The sequence below is a fragment of the Manis pentadactyla genome, chromosome 10 (genome assembly GCF_030020395.1).
Source record: "Manis pentadactyla isolate mManPen7 chromosome 10, mManPen7.hap1, whole genome shotgun sequence".
NCBI classification, from domain to species: domain Eukaryota; kingdom Metazoa; phylum Chordata; class Mammalia; order Pholidota; family Manidae; genus Manis; species Manis pentadactyla.
In genome coordinates, this window is record NC_080028.1 from 85,412,422 (window position 1) to 85,439,115 (window position 26,694).

Here is a 26,694-nt window from a genome sequence, read left to right on the forward strand (position 1 = left end):
ATCGTGAAGTTAGAGCTTCGGTAGCCCAGGTCCATTTCCGTGGCAGGTTTGACTTCAGCTTCGCTTGACATAAAGAGCAGCGCACTCGGCAGAGGCTCCTGCTCCTGCCCCTGCCCGCTTCGGGCCCACCGAGCAGAACGCCCATCCGTCCTGCTTCCAAATGCTGTGCAGAGCGCCACTTGCTCTGCTGCCTCCCCTGAGGCTGGGCAGAAGACGTCTTCACAGTGTCCCTGTGTCTGGGAGTACAAGTACATATAAGAAGCTCACCTTGCACAGCAGTGTTTAGCTGTCAATCTGGATATGTCTGAGCAGCGAATCACGGGGACTGGGACCGCCTCAGAGCCGTCTCTGCAGGACCGCAGCTCTGAGGCTTAGGGCCCATCCGACACGGCGCTGTGGAGCGGCTTTGCACACACCTCTTGCTGATGTGGCTTGGGGCCCGAAGCCGGTGTGCACCAACCTGGTTTTCAGAGCTCGGCCGGTTGCACGGCAGACCGTCTTGCATAGCACCCCCACGCCCCGCCCCCGCCCCGCCCCGGCCCCACCCACCAGCCATCTACCCTGGACCTCTCTCTCAAGCAGCCGGGCAGTAGCAGAGAAAGAGAGCGCCCTTCGAAACTGCCGAGCTGAATTCATTGTACGCAAGCGTTCCTCTTGTCAGCCAGGCTGCCTCACCAGGGCCTTCAGGCTTAAATGGCCACAAAGGCGAGCGTCTGCCGCTCAGCAAGAGAGAGCTGTGCACCGTGTACGCTTCATTCCAAGGCGCTCGGAGTGCAGACGCACAGGACCGGCACGGAAAGCACGTGGCATGCTCAGTTTCTGTGTCCACTCCAACCACTTCAGTGATCACTTGAATGGGGCATCCTGCACTGCTTTCTTTCGGTCACGTCAACTGGATCCAAAGCGGACTTGCCTCCACTGCTGTTACTTCAAAGCACCTTGTTCTGATCCCTCTCGTGTGCCTAGTCCTAATGCCCGTTCGAACGTCTGCGAGATAGAAGGAAGTACAGCGAGGACAGCCTCCTGCTGCATTGTTCACTTAGTGTTCCATGTCACAGGAGCAAGTGGCACGCAAGGGGAAAGCAGCCTGGTATTCTCTCAGGGAGGTTCTCCTCAAGGCACGGTGGATTGTGTCCCCGCAAGAGTGTGGCATGAGGCTCTCCTGCAGCAGTTCCCGACGCTTCCCTACAGTGGCATCTTCAGGGCATTGCTACTACTCACCGGGTCGAGGCGGCTCTGTGCGCCCTCTTCTAGTGCCCTCAAGAACAAGGCCCACCCACGGCATTACCAAGCCGAGGGGAGAAAACAAGCACAGCACGAGAGGCTTTCTTCGGTGTGCTTGAATGTGGACGTCTTTAGGACTACCCTAGAGAATTTAGCCTAAGAGTCATAGCAAAGGATGGTCTCTCCCTTCAGGTCGCACAGAGAGAGAGAGAGAGAGAGAGAGAGAGAGAGGGAGCTGTGCTGCCCATGGTTTGTTCAGGCTGACAGAGCTCCGGCCCGGGGCAGAGCTCTGTGCTCATGAGCGGACGATCAGCTGTAAGGAGCCCCAGCAGCAGCGTCCGCCCTTAAGTAGAGTGGTGTGTCCTATTCACAGCACACGTATCTCTTGGACTTAAAGCGCATTCACGGAGCACACCACGCACACCTCGGTTTTGTCATCCCACTCTGTGTGAGTTAGGAGAAAGTGACTCAGAGTGTTAGATCGTGAAGTTAGAGCTTCGGTAGCCCAGGTCCATTTCCGTTGCAGGTTTGACTTCAGCTTCGCTTGACATAAAGAGCAGCGCACTCGGCAGAGGCTCCTGCTCCTGCCCCTGCCCGCTTCGGGCCCACCGAGCAGAACGCCCATCCGTCCTGCTTCCAAATGCTGTGCAGAGCGCCACTTGCTCTGCTGCCTCCCCTGAGGCTGGGCAGAAGACCTCTTCACAGTGTCCCTGTGTCTGGGAGTACAAGTACATATAAGAAGCTCACCTTGCACAGCAGTGTTTAGCTGTCAGTCTGGATATGTCTGAGCAGCGAATCACGGGGACTGGGACCGCCTCAGAGCCGTCTCTGCAGGACCGCAGCTCTGAGGCTTAGGGCCCATCCGACACGGCGCTGTGGAGCGGCTTTGCACACACCTCTTGCTGATGTGGCTTGGGGCCCGAAGCCGGTGTGCACCCACCTGGTTTTCAGAGCTCGGCCGGTTGCACGGCAGACCGTCTTGCATAGCACCCCCACGCCCCGCCCCCGCCCCCGCCCCGGCCCCACCCACCAGCCATCTACCCTGGACCTCTCTCTCAAGCAGCCGGGCAGTAGCAGAGAAAGAGAGCGCCCTTCAAAACTGCCGAGCTGAATTCATTGTACGCAAGCGTTCCTCTTGTCAGCCAGGCTGCCTCACCAGGGCCTTCAGGCTTAAATGGCCACACAGGCGAGCGTCTGCCGCTCAGCAAGAGAGAGCTGTGCACCGTGTACGCTTCATTCCAAGGCGCTCGGAGTGCAGACGCACAGGACCGGCACGGAAAGCACGTGGCATGCTCAGTTTCTGTGTCCACTCCAACCACTTCAGTGATCACTTGAATGGGGCATCCTGCACTGCTTTCTTTCGGTCACGTCAACTGGATCCAAAGCGGACTTGCCTCCACTGCTGTTACTTCAAAGCACCTTGTTCTGATCCCTCTCGTGTGCCTAGTCCTAATGCCCGTTCGAACGTCTGCGAGATAGAAGGAAGTACAGCGAGGACAGCCTCCTGCTGCATTGTTCACTTAGTGTTCCATGTCACAGGAGCAAGTGGCACGCAAGGGGAAAGCAGCCTGGTATTCTCTCAGGGAGGTTCTCCTCAAGGCACGGTGGATTGTGTCCCCGCAAGAGTGTGGCATGAGGCTCTCCTGCAGCAGTTCCCGACGCTTCCCTACAGTGGCATCTTCAGGGCATTGCTACTACTCACCGGGTCGAGGCGGCTCTGTGCGCCCTCTTCTAGTGCCCTCAAGAACAAGGCCCACCCACGGCATTACCAAGCCGAGGGGAGAAAACAAGCACAGCACGAGAGGCTTTCTTCGGTGTGCTTGAATGCGGACGTCTTTAGGACTACCCTAGAGAATTTAGCCTAAGAGTCATAGCAAAGGATGGTCTCTCCCTTCAGGTCGCACAGAGAGAGAGAGAGAGAGAGAGAGAGAGAGAGAGAGAGAGAGAGAGGGAGAGAGAGAGAGAGCTGTGCTGCCCATGGTTTGTTCAGGCTGACAGAGCTCCGGCCCGGGGCAGAGCTCTGTGCTCATGAGCGGACGATCAGCTGTAAGGAGCCCCAGCAGCAGCGTCCGCCCTTAAGTAGAGTGGCGTGTCCTATTCACAGCACACGTATCTCTTGGACTTAAAGCGCATTCACGGAGCACACCACGCACACCTCGGTTTTGTCATCCCACTCTGTGTGAGTTAGGAGAAAGTGACTCAGAGTGTTAGATCGTGAAGTTAGAGCTTCGGTAGCCCAGGTCCATTTCCGTTGCAGGTTTGACTTCAGCTTCGCTTGACATAAAGAGCAGCGCACTCGGCAGAGGCTCCTGCTCCTGCCCCTGCCCGCTTCGGGCCCACCGAGCAGAACGCCCATCCGTCCTGCTTCCAAATGCTGTGCAGAGCGCCACTTGCTCTGCTGCCTCCCCTGAGGCTGGGCAGAAGACCTCTTCACAGTGTCCCTGTGTCTGGGAGTACAAGTACATATAAGAAGCTCACCTTGCACAGCAGTGTTTAGCTGTCAATCTGGATATGTCTGAGCAGCGAATCACGGGGACTGGGACCGCCTCAGAGCCGTCTCTGCAGGACCGCAGCTCTGAGGCTTAGGGCCCATCCGACACGGCGCTGTGGAGCGGCTTTGCACACACCTCTTGCTGATGTGGCTTGGGGCCCGAAGCCGGTGTGCACCCACCTGGTTTTCAGAGCTCGGCCGGTTGCACGGGAGACCGTCTTGCATAGCACCCCCCCGCCCCGCCCCCGCCCCGCCCCGGCCCCACCCACCAGCCATCTACCCTGGACCTCTCTCTCAAGCAGCCGGGCAGTAGCAGAGAAAGAGAGCGCCCTTCGAAACTGCCGAGCTGAATTCATTGTACGCAAGCGTTCCTCTTGTCAGCCAGGCTGCCTCACCAGGGCCTTCAGGCTTAAATGGCCACACAGGCGAGCGTCTGCCGCTCAGCAAGAGAGAGCTGTGCACCGTGTACGCTTCATTCCAAGGCGCTCGGAGTGCAGACGCACAGGACCGGCACGGAAAGCACGTGGCATGCTCAGTTTCTGTGTCCACTCCAACCACTTCAGTGATCACTTGAATGGGGCATCCTGCACTGCTTTCTTTCGGTCACGTCAACTGGATCCAAAGCGGACTTGCCTCCACTGCTGTTACTTCAAAGCACCTTGTTCTGATCCCTCTCGTGTGCCTAGTCCTAATGCCCGTTCGAACGTCTGCGAGATAGAAGGAAGTACAGCGAGGACAGCCTCCTGCTGCATTGTTCACATAGTGTTCCATGTCACAGGAGCAAGTGGCACGCAAGGGGAAAGCAGCCTGGTATTCTCTCAGGGAGGTTCTCCTCAAGGCACGGTGGATTGTGTCCCCGCAAGAGTGTGGCATGAGGCTCTCCTGCAGCAGTTCCCGACGCTTCCCTACAGTGGCATCTTCAGGGCATTGCTACTACTCACCGGGTCGAGGCGGCTCTGTGCGCCCTCTTCTAGTGCCCTCAAGAACAAGGCCCACCCACGGCTTTACCAAGCCGAGGGGAGAAAACAAGCACAGCACGAGAGGCTTTCTTCGGTGTGCTTGAATGCGGACGTCTTTAGGACTACCCTAGAGAATTTAGCCTAAGAGTCATAGCAAAGGACGGTCTCTCCCTTCAGGTCGCACAGAGAGAGAGAGAGAGAGGGAGAGAGAGAGAGATCTCTGCTGCCCATGGTTTGTTCAGGCTGACAGAGCTCCGGCCCGGGGCAGAGCTCTGTGCTCATGAGCGGACGATCAGCTGTAAGGAGCCCAGCAGCAGCGTCCGCCCTTAAGTAGAGTGGCGTGTCCTATTCACAGCACACGTATCTCTTGGACTTAAAGCGCATTCACGGAGCACACCACGCACACCTCGGTTTTGTCATCCCACTCTGTGTGAGTTAGGAGAAAGTGACTCAGAGTGTTAGATCGTGAAGTTAGAGCTTCGGTAGCCCAGGTCCATTTCCGTTGCAGGTTTGACTTCAGCTTCGCTTGACATAAAGAGCAGCGCACTCGGCAGAGGCTCCTGCTCCTGCCCCTGCCCGCTTCGGGCCCACCGAGCAGAACGCCCATCCGTCCTGCTTCCAAATGCTGTGCAGAGCGCCACTTGCTCTGCTGCCTCCCCTGAGGCTGGGCAGAAGACGTCTTCACAGTGTCCCTGTGTCTGGGAGTACAAGTACATATAAGAAGCTCACCTTGCACAGCAGTGTTTAGCTGTCAATCTGGATATGTCTGAGCAGCGAATAACGGGGACTGGGACCGCCTCAGAGCCGTCTCTGCAGGACCGCAGCTCTGAGGCTTAGGGCCCATCCGACACGGCGCTGTGGAGCGGCTTTGCACACACCTCTTGCTGATGTGGCTTGGGGCCCGAAGCCGGTGTGCACCAACCTGGTTTTCAGAGCTCGGCCGGTTGCACGGCAGACCGTCTTGCATAGCACCCCCACGCCCCGCCCCCGCCCCGCCCCGGCCCCACCCACCAGCCATCTACCCTGGACCTCTCTCTCAAGCAGCCGGGCAGTAGCAGAGAAAGAGAGCGCCCTTCGAAACTGCCGAGCTGAATTCATTGTACGCAAGCGTTCCTCTTGTCAGCCAGGCTGCCTCACCAGGGCCTTCAGGCTTAAATGGCCACAAAGGCGAGCGTCTGCCGCTCAGCAAGAGAGAGCTGTGCACCGTGTACGCTTCATTCCAAGGCGCTCGGAGTGCAGACGCACAGGACCGGCACGGAAAGCACGTGGCATGCTCAGTTTCTGTGTCCACTCCAACCACTTCAGTGATCACTTGAATGGGGCATCCTGCACTGCTTTCTTTCGGTCACGTCAACTGGATCCAAAGCGGACTTGCCTCCACTGCTGTTACTTCAAAGCACCTTGTTCTGATCCCTCTCGTGTGCCTAGTCCTAATGCCCGTTCGAACGTCTGCGAGATAGAAGGAAGTACAGCGAGGACAGCCTCCTGCTGCATTGTTCACTTAGTGTTCCATGTCACAGGAGCAAGTGGCACGCAAGGGGAAAGCAGCCTGGTATTCTCTCAGGGAGGTTCTCCTCAAGGCACGGTGGATTGTGTCCCCGCAAGAGTGTGGCATGAGGCTCTCCTGCAGCAGTTCCCGACGCTTCCCTACAGTGGCATCTTCAGGGCATTGCTACTACTCACCGGGTCGAGGCGGCTCTGTGCGCCCTCTTCTAGTGCCCTCAAGAACAAGGCCCACCCACGGCATTACCAAGCCGAGGGGAGAAAACAAGCACAGCACGAGAGGCTTTCTTCGGTGTGCTTGAATGCGGACGTCTTTAGGACTACCCTAGAGAATTTAGCCTAAGAGTCATAGCAAAGGATGGTCTCTCCCTTCAGGTCGCACAGAGAGAGAGAGAGAGAGAGAGAGAGAGAGAGGGAGCTGTGCTGCCCATGGTTTGTTCAGGCTGACAGAGCTCCGGCCCGGGGCAGAGCTCTGTGCTCATGAGCGGACGATCAGCTGTAAGGAGCCCCAGCAGCAGCGTCCGCCCTTAAGTAGAGTGGTGTGTCCTATTCACAGCACACGTATCTCTTGGACTTAAAGCGCATTCACGGAGCACACCACGCACACCTCGGTTTTGTCATCCCACTCTGTGTGAGTTAGGAGAAAGTGACTCAGAGTGTTAGATCGTGAAGTTAGAGCTTCGGTAGCCCAGGTCCATTTCCGTTGCAGGTTTGACTTCAGCTTCGCTTGACATAAAGAGCAGCGCACTCGGCAGAGGCTCCTGCTCCTGCCCCTGCCCGCTTCGGGCCCACCGAGCAGAACGCCCATCCGTCCTGCTTCCAAATGCTGTGCAGAGCGCCACTTGCTCTGCTGCCTCCCCTGAGGCTGGGCAGAAGACCTCTTCACAGTGTCCCTGTGTCTGGGAGTACAAGTACATATAAGAAGCTCACCTTGCACAGCAGTGTTTAGCTGTCAGTCTGGATATGTCTGAGCAGCGAATCACGGGGACTGGGACCGCCTCAGAGCCGTCTCTGCAGGACCGCAGCTCTGAGGCTTAGGGCCCATCCGACACGGCGCTGTGGAGCGGCTTTGCACACACCTCTTGCTGATGTGGCTTGGGGCCCGAAGCCGGTGTGCACCCACCTGGTTTTCAGAGCTCGGCCGGTTGCACGGCAGACCGTCTTGCATAGCACCCCCACGCCCCGCCCCCGCCCCGCCCCGGCCCCACCCACCAGCCATCTACCCTGGACCTCTCTCTCAAGCAGCCGGGCAGTAGCAGAGAAAGAGAGCGCCCTTCGAAACTGCCGAGCTGAATTCATTGTACGCAAGCGTTCCTCTTGTCAGCCAGGCTGCCTCACCAGGGCCTTCAGGCTTAAATGGCCACACAGGCGAGCGTCTGCCGCTCAGCAAGAGAGAGCTGTGCACCGTGTACGCTTCATTCCAAGGCGCTCGGAGTGCAGACGCACAGGACCGGCACGGAAAGCACGTGGCATGCTCAGTTTCTGTGTCCACTCCAACCACTTCAGTGATCACTTGAATGGGGCATCCTGCACTGCTTTCTTTCGGTCACGTCAACTGGATCCAAAGCGGACTTGCCTCCACTGCTGTTACTTCAAAGCACCTTGTTCTGATCCCTCTCGTGTGCCTAGTCCTAATGCCCGTTCGAACGTCTGCGAGATAGAAGGAAGTACAGCGAGGACAGCCTCCTGCTGCATTGTTCACTTAGTGTTCCATGTCACAGGAGCAAGTGGCACGCAAGGGGAAAGCAGCCTGGTATTCTCTCAGGGAGGTTCTCCTCAAGGCACGGTGGATTGTGTCCCCGCAAGAGTGTGGCATGAGGCTCTCCTGCAGCAGTTCCCGACGCTTCCCTACAGTGGCATCTTCAGGGCATTGCTACTACTCACCGGGTCGAGGCGGCTCTGTGCGCCCTCTTCTAGTGCCCTCAAGAACAAGGCCCACCCACGGCATTACCAAGCCGAGGGGAGAAAACAAGCACAGCACGAGAGGCTTTCTTCGGTGTGCTTGAATGCGGACGTCTTTAGGACTACCCTAGAGAATTTAGCCTAAGAGTCATAGCAAAGGATGGTCTCTCCCTTCAGGTCGCACAGAGAGAGAGAGAGAGAGAGAGAGAGAGAGAGAGAGAGAGAGAGAGAGAGAGGAGAGAGAGAGAGAGCTGTGCTGCCCATGGTTTGATCAGGCTGACAGAGCTCCGGCCCGGGGCAGAGCTCTGTGCTCATGAGCGGACGATCAGCTGTAAGGAGCCCCAGCAGCAGCGTCCGCCCTTAAGTAGAGTGGTGTGTCCTATTCACAGCACACGTATCTCTTGGACTTAAAGCGCATTCACGGAGCACACCACGCACACCTCGGTTTTGTCATCCCACTCTGTGTGAGTTAGGAGAAAGTGACTCAGAGTGTTAGATCGTGAAGTTAGAGCTTCGGTAGCCCAGGTCCATTTCCGTTGCAGGTTTGACTTCAGCTTCGCTTGACATAAAGAGCAGCGCACTCGGCAGAGGCTCCTGCTCCTGCCCCTGCCCGCTTCGGGCCCACCGAGCAGAACGCCCATCCGTCCTGCTTCCAAATGCTGTGCAGAGCGCCACTTGCTCTGCTGCCTCCCCTGAGGCTGGGCAGAAGACCTCTTCACAGTGTCCCTGTGTCTGGGAGTACAAGTACATATAAGAAGCTCACCTTGCACAGCAGTGTTTAGCTGTCAGTCTGGATATGTCTGAGCAGCGAATCACGGGGACTGGGACCGCCTCAGAGCCGTCTCTGCAGGACCGCAGCTCTGAGGCTTAGGGCCCATCCGACACGGCGCTGTGGAGCGGCTTTGCACACACCTCTTGCTGATGTGGCTTGGGGCCCGAAGCCGGTGTGCACCCACCTGGTTTTCAGAGCTCGGCCGGTTGCACGGCAGACCGTCTTGCATAGCACCCCCCCGCCCCGCCCCCGCCCCGCCCCGGCCCCACCCACCAGCCATCTACCCTGGACCTCTCTCTCAAGCAGCCGGGCAGTAGCAGAGAAAGAGAGCGCCCTTCGAAACTGCCGAGCTGAATTCATTGTACGCAAGCGTTCCTCTTGTCAGCCAGGCTGCCTCACCAGGGCCTTCAGGCTTAAATGGCCACACAGGCGAGCGTCTGCCGCTCAGCAAGAGAGAGCTGTGCACCGTGTACGCTTCATTCCAAGGCGCTCGGAGTGCAGACGCACAGGACCGGCACGGAAAGCACGTGGCATGCTCAGTTTCTGTGTCCACTCCAACCACTTCAGTGATCACTTGAATGGGGCATCCTGCACTGCTTTCTTTCGGTCACGTCAACTGGATCCAAAGCGGACTTGCCTCCACTGCTGTTACTTCAAAGCACCTTGTTCTGATCCCTCTCGTGTGCCTAGTCCTAATGCCCGTTCGAACGTCTGCGAGATAGAAGGAAGTACAGCGAGGACAGCCTCCTGCTGCATTGTTCACTTAGTGTTCCATGTCACAGGAGCAAGTGGCACGCAAGGGGAAAGCAGCCTGGTATTCTCTCAGGGAGGTTCTCCTCAAGACACGGTGGATTGTGTCCCCGCAAGAGTGTGGCATGAGGCTCTCCTGCAGCAGTTCCCGACGCTTCCCTACAGTGGCATCTTCAGGGCATTGCTACTACTCACCGGGTCGAGGCGGCTCTGTGTGCCCTCTTCTAGTGCCCTCAAGAACAAGGCCCACCCACGGCATTACCAAGCCGAGGGGAGAAAACAAGCACAGCACGAGAGGCTTTCTTCGGTGTGCTTGAATGCGGACGTCTTTAGGACTACCCTAGAGAATTTAGCCTAAGAGTCATAGCAAAGGATGGTCTCTCCCTTCAGGTCGCACAGAGAGAGAGAGAGAGAGAGAGAGAGAGAGAGAGAGAGAGAGGGAGAGAGAGAGAGAGCTGTGCTGCCCATGGTTTGTTCAGGCTGACAGAGCTCCGGCCCGGGGCAGAGCTCTGTGCTCATGAGCGGACGATCAGCTGTAAGGAGCCCCAGCAGCAGCGTCCGCCCTTAAGTAGAGTGGCGTGTCCTATTCACAGCACACGTATCTCTTGGACTTAAAGCGCATTCACGGAGCACACCACGCACACCTCGGTTTTGTCATCCCACTCTGTGTGAGTTAGGAGAAAGTGACTCAGAGTGTTAGATCGTGAAGTTAGAGCTTCGGTAGCCCAGGTCCATTTCCGTTGCAGGTTTGACTTCAGCTTCGCTTGACATAAAGAGCAGCGCACTCGGCAGAGGCTCCTGCTCCTGCCCCTGCCCGCTTCGGGCCCACCGAGCAGAACGCCCATCCGTCCTGCTTCCAAATGCTGTGCAGAGCACCACTTGCTCTGCTGCCTCCCCTGAGGCTGGGCAGAAGACCTCTTCACAGTGTCCCTGTGTCTGGGAGTACAAGTACATATAAGAAGCTCACCTTGCACAGCAGTGTTTAGCTGTCAGTCTGGATATGTCTGAGCAGCGAATCACGGGGACTGGGACCGCCTCAGAGCCGTCTCTGCAGGACCGCAGCTCTGAGGCTTAGGGCCCATCCGACACGGCGCTGTGGAGCGGCTTTGCACACACCTCTTGCTGATGTGGCTTGGGGCCCGAAGCCGGTGTGCACCCACCTGGTTTTCAGAGCTCGGCCGGTTGCACGGCAGACCGTCTTGCATAGCACCCCCACGCCCCGCCCCCGCCCCGCCCCGGCCCCACCCACCAGCCATCTACCCTGGACCTCTCTCTCAAGCAGCCGGGCAGTAGCAGAGAAAGAGAGCGCCCTTCGAAACTGCCGAGCTGAATTCATTGTACGCAAGCGTTCCTCTTGTCAGCCAGGCTGCCTCACCAGGGCCTTCAGGCTTAAATGGCCACACAGGCGAGCGTCTGCCGCTCAGCAAGAGAGAGCTGTGCACCGTGTACGCTTCATTCCAAGGCGCTCGGAGTGCAGACGCACAGGACCGGCACGGAAAGCACGTGGCATGCTCAGTTTCTGTGTCCACTCCAACCACTTCAGTGATCACTTGAATGGGGCATCCTGCACTGCTTTCTTTCGGTCACGTCAACTGGATCCAAAGCAGACTTGCCTCCACTGCTGTTACTTCAAAGCACCTTGTTCTGATCCCTCTCGTGTGCCTAGTCCTAATGCCCGTTCGAACGTCTGCGAGATAGAAGGAAGTACAGCGAGGACAGCCTCCTGCTGCATTGTTCACTTAGTGTTCCATGTCACAGGAGCAAGTGGCACGCAAGGGGAAAGCAGCCTGGTATTCTCTCAGGGAGGTTCTCCTCAAGGCACGGTGGATTGTGTCCCCGCAAGAGTGTGGCATGAGGCTCTCCTGCAGCAGTTCCCGACGCTTCCCTACAGTGGCATCTTCAGGGCATTGTTACTACTCACCGGGTCGAGGCGGCTCTGTGCGCCCTCTTCTAGTGCCCTCAAGAACAAGGCCCACCCACGGCATTACCAAGCCGAGGGGAGAAAACAAGCACAGCACGAGAGGCTTTCTTCGGTGTGCTTGAATGCGGACGTCTTTAGGACTACCCTAGAGAATTTAGCCTAAGAGTCATAGCAAAGGATGGTCTCTCCCTTCAGGTCGCACAGAGAGAGAGAGAGAGAGAGAGAGAGAGAGAGGGAGCTGTGCTGCCCATGGTTTGTTCAGGCTGACAGAGCTCCGGCCCGGGGCAGAGCTCTGTGCTCATGAGCGGACGATCAGCTGTAAGGAGCCCCAGCAGCAGCGTCCGCCCTTAAGTAGAGTGGCGTGTCCTATTCACAGCACACGTATCTCTTGGACTTAAAGCGCATTCACGGAGCACACCACGCACACCTCGGTTTTGTCATCCCACTCTGTGTGAGTTAGGAGAAAGTGACTCAGAGTGTTAGATCGTGAAGTTAGAGCTTCGGTAGCCCAGGTCCATTTCCGTTGCAGGTTTGACTTCAGCTTCGCTTGACATAAAGAGCAGCGCACTCGGCAGAGGCTCCTGCTCCTGCCCCTGCCCGCTTCGGGCCCACCGAGCAGAACGCCCATCCGTCCTGCTTCCAAATGCTGTGCAGAGCGCCACTTGCTCTGCTGCCTCCCCTGAGGCTGGGCAGAAGACGTCTTCACAGTGTCCCTGTGTCTGGGAGTACAAGTACATATAAGAAGCTCACCTTGCACAGCAGTGTTTAGCTGTCAATCTGGATATGTCTGAGCAGCGAATCACGGGGACTGGGACCGCCTCAGAGCCGTCTCTGCAGGACCGCAGCTCTGAGGCTTAGGGCCCATCCGACACGGCGCTGTGGAGCGGCTTTGCACACACCTCTTGCTGATGTGGCTTGGGGCCCGAAGCCGGTGTGCACCCACCTGGTTTTCAGAGCTCGGCCGGTTGCACGGCAGACCGTCTTGCATAGCACCCCCAAGCCCCGCCCCCGCCCCGCCCCGGCCCCACCCACCAGCCATCTACCCTGGACCTCTCTCTCAAGCAGCCGGGCAGTAGCAGAGAAAGAGAGCGCCCTTCGAAACTGCCGAGCTGAATTCATTGTACGCAAGCGTTCCTCTTGTCAGCCAGGCTGCCTCACCAGGGCCTTCAGGCTTAAATGGCCACACAGGCGAGCGTCTGCCGCTCAGCAAGAGAGAGCTGTGCACCGTGTACGCTTCATTCCAAGGCGCTCGGAGTGCAGACGCACAGGACCGGCACGGAAAGCACGTGGCATGCTCAGTTTCTGTGTCCACTCCAACCACTTCAGTGATCACTTGAATGGGGCATCCTGCACTGCTTTCTTTCGGTCACGTCAACTGGATCCAAAGCGGACTTGCCTCCACTGCTGTTACTTCAAAGCACCTTGTTCTGATCCCTCTCGTGTGCCTAGTCCTAATGCCCGTTCGAACGTCTGCGAGATAGAAGGAAGTACAGCGAGGACAGCCTCCTGCTGCATTGTTCACTTAGTGTTCCATGTCACAGGAGCAAGTGGCACGCAAGGGGAAAGCAGCCTGGTATTCTCTCAGGGAGGTTCTCCTCAAGGCACGGTGGATTGTGTCCCCGCAAGAGTGTGGCATGAGGCTCTCCTGCAGCAGTTCCCGACGCTTCCCTACAGTGGCATCTTCAGGGCATTGCTACTACTCACCGGGTCGAGGCGGCTCTGTGCGCCCTCTTCTAGTGCCCTCAAGAACAAGGCCCACCCACGGCATTACCAAGCCGAGGGGAGAAAACAAGCACAGCACGAGAGGCTTTCTTCGGTGTGCTTGAATGCGGACGTCTTTAGGACTACCCTAGAGAATTTAGCCTAAGAGTCATAGCAAAGGATGGTCTCTCCCTTCAGGTCGCACAGAGAGAGAGAGAGAGAGAGAGAGAGAGAGAGGGAGGTGTGCTGCCCATGGTTTGTTCAGGCTGACAGAGCTCCGGCCCGGGGCAGAGCTCTGTGCTCATGAGCGAACGATCAGCTGTAAGGAGCCCAAGCAGCAGCGTCCGCCCTTAAGTAGAGTGGCGTGTCCTATTCACAGCACACGTATCTCTTGGACTTAAAGCGCATTCACGGAGCACACCACGCACACCTCGGTTTTGTCATCCCACTCTGTGTGAGTTAGGAGAAAGTGACTCAGAGTGTTAGATCGTGAAGTTAGAGCTTCGGTAGCCCAGGTCCATTTCCGTTGCAGGTTTGACTTCAGCTTCGCTTGACATAAAGAGCAGCGCACTCGGCAGAGGCTCCTGCTCCTGCCCCTGCCCGCTTCGGGCCCACCGAGCAGAACGCCCATCCGTCCTGCTTCCAAATGCTGTGCAGAGCGCCACTTGCTCTGCTACCTCCCCTGAGGCTGGGCAGAAGACCTCTTCACAGTGTCCCTGTGTCTGGGAGTACAAGTACATATAAGAAGCTCACCTTGCACAGCAGTGTTTATCTGTCAATCTGGATATGTCTGAGCAGCGAATCACGGGGACTGGGACCGCCTCAGAGCCGTCTCTGCAGGACCGCAGCTCTGAGGCTTAGGGCCCATCCGACACGGCGCTGTGGAGCGGCTTTGCACACACCTCTTGCTGATGTGGCTTGGGGCCCGAAGCCGGTGTGCACCCACCTGGTTTTCAGAGCTCGGCCGGTTGCACGGCAGACCGTCTTGCATAGCACCCCCACGCCCCGCCCCCGCCCCGCCCCGGCCCCACCCACCAGCCATCTACCCTGGACCTCTCTCTCAAGCAGCCGGGCAGTAGCAGAGAAAGAGAGCGCCCTTCGAAACTGCCGAGCTGAATTCATTGTACGCAAGCGTTCCTCTTGTCAGCCAGGCTGCCTCACCAGGGCCTTCAGGCTTAAATGGCCACACAGGCGAGCGTCTGCCGCTCAGCAAGAGAGAGCTGTGCACCGTGTACGCTTCATTCCAAGGCGCTCGGAGTGCAGATGCACAGGACCGGCACGGAAAGCACGTGGCATGCTCAGTTTCTGTGTCCACTCCAACCACTTCAGTGATCACTTGAATGGGGCATCCTGCACTGCTTTCTTTCGGTCACGTCAACTGGATCCAAAGCGGACTTGCCTCCACTGCTGTTACTTCAAAGCACCTTGTTCTGATCCCTCTCGTGTGCCTAGTCCTAATGCCCGTTCGAACGTCTGCGAGATAGAAGGAAGTACAGCGAGGACAGCCTCCTGCTGCATTGTTCACTTAGTGTTCCATGTCACAGGAGCAAGTGGCACGCAAGGGGAAAGCAGCCTGGTATTCTCTCAGGGAGGTTCTCCTCAAGGCACGGTGGATTGTGTCCCCGCAAGAGTGTGGCATGAGGCTCTCCTGCAGCAGTTCCCGACGCTTCCCTACAGTGGCATCTTCAGGGCATTGTTACTACTCACCGGGTCGAGGCGGCTCTGTGCGCCCTCTTCTAGTGCCCTCAAGAACAAGGCCCACCCACGGCATTACCAAGCCGAGGGGAGAAAACAAGCACAGCACGAGAGGCTTTCTTCGGTGTGCTTGAATGCGGACGTCTTTAGGACTACCCTAGAGAATTTAGCCTAAGAGTCATAGCAAAGGATGGTCTCTCCCTTCAGGTCGCACAGAGAGAGAGAGAGAGAGAGAGAGAGAGAGAGGGAGCTGTGCTGCCCATGGTTTGTTCAGGCTGACAGAGCTCCGGCCCGGGGCAGAGCTCTGTGCTCATGAGCGGACGATCAGCTGTAAGGAGCCCCAGCAGCAGCGTCCGCCCTTAAGTAGAGTGGCGTGTCCTATTCACAGCACACGTATCTCTTGGACTTAAAGCGCATTCACGGAGCACACCACGCACACCTCGGTTTTGTCATCCCACTCTGTGTGAGTTAGGAGAAAGTGACTCAGAGTGTTAGATCGTGAAGTTAGAGCTTCGGTAGCCCAGGTCCATTTCCGTTGCAGGTTTGACTTCAGCTTCGCTTGACATAAAGAGCAGCGCACTCGGCAGAGGCTCCTGCTCCTGCCCCTGCCCGCTTCGGGCCCACCGAGCAGAACGCCCATCCGTCCTGCTTCCAAATGCTGTGCAGAGCGCCACTTGCTCTGCTGCCTCCCCTGAGGCTGGGCAGAAGACCTCTTCACAGTGTCCCTGTGTCTGGGAGTACAAGTACATATAAGAAGCTCACCTTGCACAGCAGTGTTTAGCTGTCAATCTGGATATGTCTGAGCAGCGAATCACGGGGACTGGGACCGCCTCAGAGCCGTCTCTGCAGGACCGCAGCTCTGAGGCTTAGGGCCCATCCGACACGGCGCTGTGGAGCGGCTTTGCACACACCTCTTGCTGATGTGGCTTGGGGCCCGAAGCCGGTGTGCACCCACCTGGTTTTCAGAGCTCGGCCGGTTGCACGGGAGACCGTCTTGCATAGCACCCCCCCGCCCCGCCCCCGCCCCGCCCCGGCCCCACCCACCAGCCATCTACCCTGGACCTCTCTCTCAAGCAGCCGGGCAGTAGCAGAGAAAGAGAGCGCCCTTCGAAACTGCCGAGCTGAATTCATTGTACGCAAGCGTTCCTCTTGTCAGCCAGGCTGCCTCACCAGGGCCTTCAGGCTTAAATGGCCACACAGGCGAGCGTCTGCCGCTCAGCAAGAGAGAGCTGTGCACCGTGTACGCTTCATTCCAAGGCGCTCGGAGTGCAGACGCACAGGACCGGCACGGAAAGCACGTGGCATGCTCAGTTTCTGTGTCCACTCCAACCACTTCAGTGATCACTTGAATGGGGCATCCTGCACTGCTTTCTTTCGGTCACGTCAACTGGATCCAAAGCGGACTTGCCTCCACTGCTGTTACTTCAAAGCACCTTGTTCTGATCCCTCTCGTGTGCCTAGTCCTAATGCCCGTTCGAACGTCTGCGAGATAGAAGGAAGTACAGCGAGGACAGCCTCCTGCTGCATTGTTCACTTAGTGTTCCATGTCACAGGAGCAAGTGGCACGCAAGGGGAAAGCAGCCTGGTATTCTCTCAGGGAGGTTCTCCTCAAGGCACGGTGGATTGTGTCCCCGCAAGAGTGTGGCATGAGGCTCTCCTGCAGCAGTTCCCGACGCTTCCCTACAGTGGCATCTTCAGGGCATTGCTACTACTCACCGGGTCGAGGCGGCTCTGTGCGCCCTCTTCTAGTGCCCTCAAGAACAAGGCCCACCCACGGCTTTACCAAGCCGAGGGGAGAAAACAAGCACAGCACGAGAGGCTTTCTTCGGTGTGCTTGAATGCGGACGTCTTTAGGACTACCCTAGAGAATTTAGCCTAAGAGTCATAGCAAAGGATGGTCTCTCCCTTCAGGTCGCACAGAGAGAGAGAGAGAGAGAGAGAGAGAGAGAGGGAGGTGTGCTGCCCATGGTTTGTTCAGGCTGACAGAGCTCCGGCCCGGGGCAGAGCTCTGTGCTCATGAGCGAACGATCAGCTGTAAGGAGCCCCAGCAGCAGCGTCCGCCCTTAAGTAGAGTGGCGTGTCCTATTCACAGCACACGTATCTCTTGGACTTAAAGCGCATTCACGGAGCACACCACGCACACCTCGGTTTTGTCATCCCACTCTGTGTGAGTTAGGAGAAAGTGACTCAGAGTGTTAGATCGTGAAGTTAGAGCTTCGGTAGCCCAGGTCCATTTCCGTTGCAGGTTTGACTTCAGCTTCGCTTGACATAAAGAGCAGCGCACTCGGCAGAGGCTCCTGCTCCTGCCCCTGCCCGCTTCGGGCCCACCGAGCAGAACGCCCATCCGTCCTGCTTCCAAATGCTGTGCAGAGCGCCACTTGCTCTGCTACCTCCCCTGAGGCTGGGCAGAAGACCTCTTCACAGTGTCCCTGTGTCTGGGAGTACAAGTACATATAAGAAGCTCACCTTGCACAGCAGTGTTTATCTGTCAATCTGGATATGTCTGAGCAGCGAATCACGGGGACTGGGACCGCCTCAGAGCCGTCTCTGCAGGACCGCAGCTCTGAGGCTTAGGGCCCATCCGACACGGCGCTGTGGAGCGGCTTTGCACACACCTCTTGCTGATGTGGCTTGGGGCCCGAAGCCGGTGTGCACCCACCTGGTTTTCAGAGCTCGGCCGGTTGCACGGCAGACCGTCTTGCATAGCACCCCCACGCCCCGCCCCCGCCCCGCCCCGGCCCCACCCACCAGCCATCTACCCTGGACCTCTCTCTCAAGCAGCCGGGCAGTAGCAGAGAAAGAGAGCGCCCTTCGAAACTGCCGAGCTGAATTCATTGTACGCAAGCGTTCCTCTTGTCAGCCAGGCTGCCTCACCAGGGCCTTCAGGCTTAAATGGCCACACAGGCGAGCGTCTGCCGCTCAGCAAGAGAGAGCTGTGCACCGTGTACGCTTCATTCCAAGGCGCTCGGAGTGCAGATGCACAGGACCGGCACGGAAAGCACGTGGCATGCTCAGTTTCTGTGTCCACTCCAACCACTTCAGTGATCACTTGAATGGGGCATCCTGCACTGCTTTCTTTCGGTCACGTCAACTGGATCCAAAGCGGACTTGCCTCCACTGCTGTTACTTCAAAGCACCTTGTTCTGATCCCTCTCGTGTGCCTAGTCCTAATGCCCGTTCGAACGTCTGCGAGATAGAAGGAAGTACAGCGAGGACAGCCTCCTGCTGCATTGTTCACTTAGTGTTCCATGTCACAGGAGCAAGTGGCACGCAAGGGGAAAGCAGCCTGGTATTCTCTCAGGGAGGTTCTCCTCAAGGCACGGTGGATTGTGTCCCCGCAAGAGTGTGGCATGAGGCTCTCCTGCAGCAGTTCCCGACGCTTCCCTACAGTGGCATCTTCAGGGCATTGTTACTACTCACCGGGTCGAGGCGGCTCTGTGCGCCCTCTTCTAGTGCCCTCAAGAACAAGGCCCACCCACGGCATTACCAAGCCGAGGGGAGAAAACAAGCACAGCACGAGAGGCTTTCTTCGGTGTGCTTGAATGCGGACGTCTTTAGGACTACCCTAGAGAATTTAGCCTAAGAGTCATAGCAAAGGATGGTCTCTCCCTTCAGGTCGCACAGAGAGAGAGAGAGAGAGAGAGAGAGAGAGAGGGAGCTGTGCTGCCCATGGTTTGTTCAGGCTGACAGAGCTCCGGCCCGGGGCAGAGCTCTGTGCTCATGAGCGGACGATCAGCTGTAAGGAGCCCCAGCAGCAGCGTCCGCCCTTAAGTAGAGTGGCGTGTCCTATTCACAGCACACGTATCTCTTGGACTTAAAGCGCATTCACGGAGCACACCACGCACACCTCGGTTTTGTCATCCCACTCTGTGTGAGTTAGGAGAAAGTGACTCAGAGTGTTAGATCGTGAAGTTAGAGCTTCGGTAGCCCAGGTCCATTTCCGTTGCAGGTTTGACTTCAGCTTCGCTTGACATAAAGAGCAGCGCACTCGGCAGAGGCTCCTGCTCCTGCCCCTGCCCGCTTCGGGCCCACCGAGCAGAACGCCCATCCGTCCTGCTTCCAAATGCTGTGCAGAGCGCCACTTGCTCTGCTGCCTCCCCTGAGGCTGGGCAGAAGACCTCTTCACAGTGTCCCTGTGTCTGGGAGTACAAGTACATATAAGAAGCTCACCTTGCACAGCAGTGTTTAGCTGTCAATCTGGATATGTCTGAGCAGCGAATCACGGGGACTGGGACCGCCTCAGAGCCGTCTCTGCAGGACCGCAGCTCTGAGGCTTAGGGCCCATCCGACACGGCGCTGTGGAGCGGCTTTGCACACACCTCTTGCTGATGTGGCTTGGGGCCCGAAGCCGGTGTGCACCCACCTGGTTTTCAGAGCTCGGCCGGTTGCACGGCAGACCGTCTTGCATAGCACCCCCACGCCCCGCCCCCGCCCCGCCCCGGCCCCACCCACCAGCCATCTACCCTGGACCTCTCTCTCAAGCAGCCGGGCAGTAGCAGAGAAAGAGAGCGCCCTTCGAAACTGCCGAGCTGAATTCATTGTACGCAAGCGTTCCTCTTGTCAGCCAGGCTGCCTCACCAGGGCCTTCAGGCTTAAATGGCCACACAGGCGAGCGTCTGCCGCTCAGCAAGAGAGAGCTGTGCACCGTGTACGCTTCATTCCAAGGCGCTCGGAGTGCAGATGCACAGGACCGGCACGGAAAGCACGTGGCATGCTCAGTTTCTGTGTCCACTCCAACCACTTCAGTGATCACTTGAATGGGGCATCCTGCACTGCTTTCTTTCGGTCACGTCAACTGGATCCAAAGCGGACTTGCCTCCACTGCTGTTACTTCAAAGCACCTTGTTCTGATCCCTCTCGTGTGCCTAGTCCTAATGCCCGTTCGAACGTCTGCGAGATAGAAGGAAGTACAGCGAGGACAGCCTCCTGCTGCATTGTTCACTTAGTGTTCCATGTCACAGGAGCAAGTGGCACGCAAGGGGAAAGCAGCCTGGTATTCTCTCAGGGAGGTTCTCCTCAAGGCACGGTGGATTGTGTCCCCGCAAGAGTGTGGCATGAGGCTCTCCTGCAGCAGTTTCCGACGCTTCCCTACAGTGGCATCTTCAGGGCATTGCTACTACTCACCGGGTCGAGGCGGCTCTGTGCGCCCTCTTCTAGTGCCCTCAAGAACAAGGCCCACCCACGGCATTACCAAGCCGAGGGGAGAAAACAAGCACAGCACGAGAGGCTTTCTTCGGTGTGCTTGAATGCGGACGTCTTTAGGACTACCCTAGAGAATTTAGCCTAAGAGTCATAGCAAAGGATGGTCTCTCCCTTCAGGTCGCACAGAGAGAGAGAGAGAGAGAGAGAGAGAGAGAGAGAGAGAGGGAGAGAGAGAGAGAGCTGTGCTGCCCATGGTTTGATCAGGCTGACAGAGCTCCGGCCCGGGGCAGAGCTCTGTGCTCATGAGCGGACGATCAGCTGTAAGGAGCCCCAGCAGCAGCGTCCGCCCTTAAGTAGAGTGGTGTGTCCTATTCACAGCACACGTATCTCTTGGACTTAAAGCGCATTCACGGAGCACACCACGCACACCTCGGTTTTGTCATCCCACTCTGTGTGAGTTAGGAGAAAGTGACTCAGAGTGTTAGATCGTGAAGTTAGAGCTTCGGTAGCCCAGGTCCATTTCCGTTGCAGGTTTGACTTCAGCTTCGCTTGACATAAAGAGCAGCGCACTCGGCAGAGGCTCCTGCTCCTGCCCCTGCCCGCTTCGGGCCCACCGAGCAGAACGCCCATCCGTCCTGCTTCCAAATGCTGTGCAGAGCGCCACTTGCTCTGCTGCCTCCCCTGAGGCTGGGCAGAAGACGTCTTCACAGTGTCCCTGTGTCTGGGAGTACAAGTACATATAAGAAGCTCACCTTGCACAGCAGTGTTTAGCTGTCAATCTGGATATGTCTGAGCAGCGAATCACGGGGACTGGGACCGCCTCAGAGCCGTCTCTGCAGGACCGCAGCTCTGAGGCTTAGGGCCCATCCGACACGGCGCTGTGGAGCGGCTTTGCACACACCTCTTGCTGATGTGGCTTGGGGCCCGAAGCCGGTGTGCACCAACCTGGTTTTCAGAGCTCGGCCGGTTGCACGGCAGACCGTCTTGCATAGCACCCCCACGCCCCGCCCCCGCCCCGCCCCGGCCCCACCCACCAGCCATCTACCCTGGACCTCTCTCTCAAGCAGCCGGGCAGTAGCAGAGAAAGAGAGCGCCCTTCGAAACTGCCGAGCTGAATTCATTGTACGCAAGCGTTCCTCTTGTCAGCCAGGCTGCCTCACCAGGGCCTTCAGGCTTAAATGGCCACAAAGGCGAGCGTCTGCCGCTCAGCAAGAGAGAGCTGTGCACCGTGTACGCTTCATTCCAAGGCGCTCGGAGTGCAGACGCACAGGACCGGCACGGAAAGCACGTGGCATGCTCAGTTTCTGTGTCCACTCCAACCACTTCAGTGATCACTTGAATGGGGCATCCTGCACTGCTTTCTTTCGGTCACGTCAACTGGATCCAAAGCGGACTTGCCTCCACTGCTGTTACTTCAAAGCACCTTGTTCTGATCCCTCTCGTGTGCCTAGTCCTAATGCCCGTTCGAACGTCTGCGAGATAGAAGGAAGTACAGCGAGGACAGCCTCCTGCTGCATTGTTCACTTAGTGTTCCATGTCACAGGAGCAAGTGGCACGCAAGGGGAAAGCAGCCTGGTATTCTCTCAGGGAGGTTCTCCTCAAGGCACGGTGGATTGTGTCCCTGCAAGAGTGTGGCATGAGGCTCTCCTGCAGCAGTTCCCGACGCTTCCCTACAGTGGCATCTTCAGGGCATTGCTACTACTCACCGGGTCGAGGCGGCTCTGTGCGCCCTCTTCTAGTGCCCTCAAGAACAAGGCCCACCCACGGCATTACCAAGCCGAGGGGAGAAAACAAGCACAGCACGAGAGGCTTTCTTCGGTGTGCTTGAATGCGGACGTCTTTAGGACTACCCTAGAGAATTTAGCCTAAGAGTCATAGCAAAGGATGGTCTCTCCCTTCAGGTCGCACAGAGAGAGAGAGAGAGAGAGAGAGAGAGAGAGGGAGCTGTGCTGCCCATGGTTTGTTCAGGCTGACAGAGCTCCGGCCCGGGGCAGAGCTCTGTGCTCATGAGCGGACGATCAGCTGTAAGGAGCCCCAGCAGCAGCGTCCGCCCTTAAGTAGAGTGGTGTGTCCTATTCACAGCACACGTATCTCTTGGACTTAAAGCGCATTCACGGAGCACACCACGCACACCTCGGTTTTGTCATCCCACTCTGTGTGAGTTAGGAGAAAGTGACTCAGAGTGTTAGATCGTGAAGTTAGAGCTTCGGTAGCCCAGGTCCATTTCCGTTGCAGGTTTGACTTCAGCTTCGCTTGACATAAAGAGCAGCGCACTCGGCAGAGGCTCCTGCTCCTGCCCCTGCCCGCTTCGGGCCCACCGAGCAGAACGCCCATCCGTCCTGCTTCCAAATGCTGTGCAGAGCGCCACTTGCTCTGCTGCCTCCCCTGAGGCTGGGCAGAAGACCTCTTCACAGTGTCCCTGTGTCTGGGAGTACAAGTACATATAAGAAGCTCACCTTGCACAGCAGTGTTTAGCTGTCAGTCTGGATATGTCTGAGCAGCGAATCACGGGGACTGGGACCGCCTCAGAGCCGTCTCTGCAGGACCGCAGCTCTGAGGCTTAGGGCCCATCCGACACGGCGCTGTGGAGCGGCTTTGCACACACCTCTTGCTGATGTGGCTTGGGGCCCGAAGCCGGTGTGCACCCACCTGGTTTTCAGAGCTCGGCCGGTTGCACGGCAGACCGTCTTGCATAGCACCCCCACGCCCCGCCCCCGCCCCGCCCCGGCCCCACCCACCAGCCATCTACCCTGGACCTCTCTCTCAAGCAGCCGGGCAGTAGCAGAGAAAGAGAGCGCCCTTCGAAACTGCCGAGCTGAATTCATTGTACGCAAGCGTTCCTCTTGTCAGCCAGGCTGCCTCACCAGGGCCTTCAGGCTTAAATGGCCACACAGGCGAGCGTCTGCCGCTCAGCAAGAGAGAGCTGTGCACCGTGTACGCTTCATTCCAAGGCGCTCGGAGTGCAGACGCACAGGACCGGCACGGAAAGCACGTGGCATGCTCAGTTTCTGTGTCCACTCCAACCACTTCAGTGATCACTTGAATGGGGCATCCTGCACTGCTTTCTTTCGGTCACGTCAACTGGATCCAAAGCGGACTTGCCTCCACTGCTGTTACTTCAAAGCACCTTGTTCTGATCCCTCTCGTGTGCCTAGTCCTAATGCCCGTTCGAACGTCTGCGAGATAGAAGGAAGTACAGCGAGGACAGCCTCCTGCTGCATTGTTCACTTAGTGTTCCATGTCACAGGAGCAAGTGGCACGCAAGGGGAAAGCAGCCTGGTATTCTCTCAGGGAGGTTCTCCTCAAGGCACGGTGGATTGTGTCCCCGCAAGAGTGTGGCATGAGGCTCTCCTGCAGCAGTTCCCGACGCTTCCCTACAGTGGCATCTTCAGGGCATTGCTACTACTCACCGGGTCGAGGCGGCTCTGTGCGCCCTCTTCTAGTGCCCTCAAGAACAAGGCCCACCCACGGCATTACCAAGCCGAGGGGAGAAAACAAGCACAGCACGAGAGGCTTTCTTCGGTGTGCTTGAATGCGGACGTCTTTAGGACTACCCTAGAGAATTTAGCCTAAGAGTCATAGCAAAGGATGGTCTCTCCCTTCAGGTCGCACAGAGAGAGAGAGAGAGAGAGAGAGAGAGAGAGAGAGAGAGAGAGAGAGGGAGAGAGAGAGAGAGCTGTGCTGCCCATGGATTGATCAGGCTGACAGAGCTCCGGCCCGGGGCAGAGCTCTGTGCTCATGAGCGGACGATCAGCTGTAAGGAGCCCCAGCAGCAGCGTCCGCCCTTAAGTAGAGTGGTGTGTCCTATTCACAGCACACGTATCTCTTGGACTTAAAGCGCATTCACGGAGCACACCACGCACACCTCGGTTTTGTCATCCCACTCTGTGTGAGTTAGGAGAAAGTGACTCAGAGTGTTAGATCGTGAAGTTAGAGCTTCGGTAGCCCAGGTCCATTTCCGTTGCAGGTTTGACTTCAGCTTCGCTTGACATAAAGAGCAGTGCACTCGGCAGAGGCTCCTGCTCCTGCCCCTGCCCGCTTCGGGCCCACCGAGCAGAACGCCCATCCGTCCTGCTTCCAAATGCTGTGCAGAGCGCCACTTGCTCTGCTGCCTCCCCTGAGGCTGGGCAGAAGACCTCTTCACAGTGTCCCTGTGTCTGGGAGTACAAGTACATATAAGAAGCTCACCTTGCACAGCAGTGTTTAGCTGTCAGTCTGGATATGTCTGAGCAGCGAATCACGGGGACTGGGACCGCCTCAGAGCCGTCTCTGCAGGACCGCAGCTCTGAGGCTTAGGGCCCATCCGACACGGCGCTGTGGAGCGGCTTTGCACACACCTCTTGCTGATGTGGCTTGGGGCCCGAAGCCGGTGTGCACCCACCTGGTTTTCAGAGCTCGGCCGGTTGCACGGGAGACCGTCTTGCATAGCACCCCCCCGCCCCGCCCCCGCCCCGCCCCGGCCCCACCCACCAGCCATCTACCCTGGACCTCTCTCTCAAGCAGCCGGGCAGTAGCAGAGAAAGAGAGCGCCCTTCGAAACTGCCGAGCTGAATTCATTGTACGCAAGCGTTCCTCTTGTCAGCCAGGCTGCCTCACCAGGGCCTTCAGGCTTAAATGGCCACACAGGCGAGCGTCTGCCGCTCAGCAAGAGAGAGCTGTGCACCGTGTACGCTTCATTCCAAGGCGCTCGGAGTGCAGACGCACAGGACCGGCACGGAAAGCACGTGGCATGCTCAGTTTCTGTGTCCACTCCAACCACTTCAGTGATCACTTGAATGGGGCATCCTGCACTGCTTTCTTTCGGTCACGTCAACTGGATCCAAAGCGGACTTGCCTCCACTGCTGTTACTTCAAAGCACCTTGTTCTGATCCCTCTCGTGTGCCTAGTCCTAATGCCCGTTCGAACGTCTGCGAGATAGAAGGAAGTACAGCGAGGACAGCCTCCTGCTGCATTGTTCACTTAGTGTTCCATGTCACAGGAGCAAGTGGCACGCAAGGGGAAAGCAGCCTGGTATTCTCTCAGGGAGGTTCTCCTCAAGACACGGTGGATTGTGTCCCCGCAAGAGTGTGGCATGAGGCTCTCCTGCAGCAGTTCCCGACGCTTCCCTACAGTGGCATCTTCAGGGCATTGCTACTACTCACCGGGTCGAGGCGGCTCTGTGCGCCCTCTTCTAGTGCCCTCAAGAACAAGGCCCACCCACGGCATTACCAAGCCGAGGGGAGAAAACAAGCACAGCACGAGAGGCTTTCTTCGGTGTGCTTGAATGCGGACGTCTTTAGGACTACCCTAGAGAATTTAGCCTAAGAGTCATAGCAAAGGATGGTCTCTCCCTTCAGGTCGCACAGAGAGAGAGAGAGAGAGAGAGAGAGAGAGAGAGAGAGAGGGAGAGAGAGAGAGAGCTGTGCTGCCCATGGTTTGTTCAGGCTGACAGAGCTCCGGCCCGGGGCAGAGCTCTGTGCTCATGAGCGGACGATCAGCTGTAAGGAGCCCCAGCAGCAGCGTCCGCCCTTAAGTAGAGTGGCGTGTCCTATTCACAGCACACGTATCTCTTGGACTTAAAGCGCATTCACGGAGCACACCACGCACACCTCGGTTTTGTCATCCCACTCTGTGTGAGTTAGGAGAAAGTGACTCAGAGTGTTAGATCGTGAAGTTAGAGCTTCGGTAGCCCAGGTCCATTTCCGTTGCAGGTTTGACTTCAGCTTCGCTTGACATAAAGAGCAGCGCACTCGGCAGAGGCTCCTGCTCCTGCCCCTGCCCGCTTCGGGCCCACCGAGCAGAACGCCCATCCGTCCTGCTTCCAAATGCTGTGCAGAGCGCCACTTGCTCTGCTGCCTCCCCTGAGGCTGGGCAGAAGACCTCTTCACAGTGTCCCTGTGTCTGGGAGTACAAGTACATATAAGAAGCTCACCTTGCACAGCAGTGTTTAGCTGTCAATCTGGATATGTCTGAGCAGCGAATCACGGGGACTGGGACCGCCTCAGAGCCGTCTCTGCAGGACCGCAGCTCTGAGGCTTAGGGCCCATCCGACACGGCGCTGTGGAGCGGCTTTGCACACACCTCTTGCTGATGTGGCTTGGGGCCCGAAGCCGGTGTGCACCCACCTGGTTTTCAGAGCTCGGCCGGTTGCACGGGAGACCGTCTTGCATAGCACCCCCCCGCCCCGCCCCCGCCCCGCCCCGGCCCCACCCACCAGCCATCTACCCTGGACCTCTCTCTCAAGCAGCCGGGCAGTAGCAGAGAAAGAGAGCGCCCTTCGAAACTGCCGAGCTGAATTCATTGTACGCAAGCGTTCCTCTTGTCAGCCAGGCTGCCTCACCAGGGCCTTCAGGCTTAAATGGCCACACAGGCGAGCGTCTGCCGCTCAGCAAGAGAGAGCTGTGCACCGTGTACGCTTCATTCCAAGGCGCTCGGAGTGCAGACGCACAGGACCGGCACGGAAAGCACGTGGCATGCTCAGTTTCTGTGTCCACTCCAACCACTTCAGTGATCACTTGAATGGGGCATCCTGCACTGCTTTCTTTCGGTCACGTCAACTGGATCCAAAGCGGACTTGCCTCCACTGCTGTTACTTCAAAGCACCTTGTTCTGATCCCTCTCGTGTGCCTAGTCCTAATGCGCGTTCGAACGTCT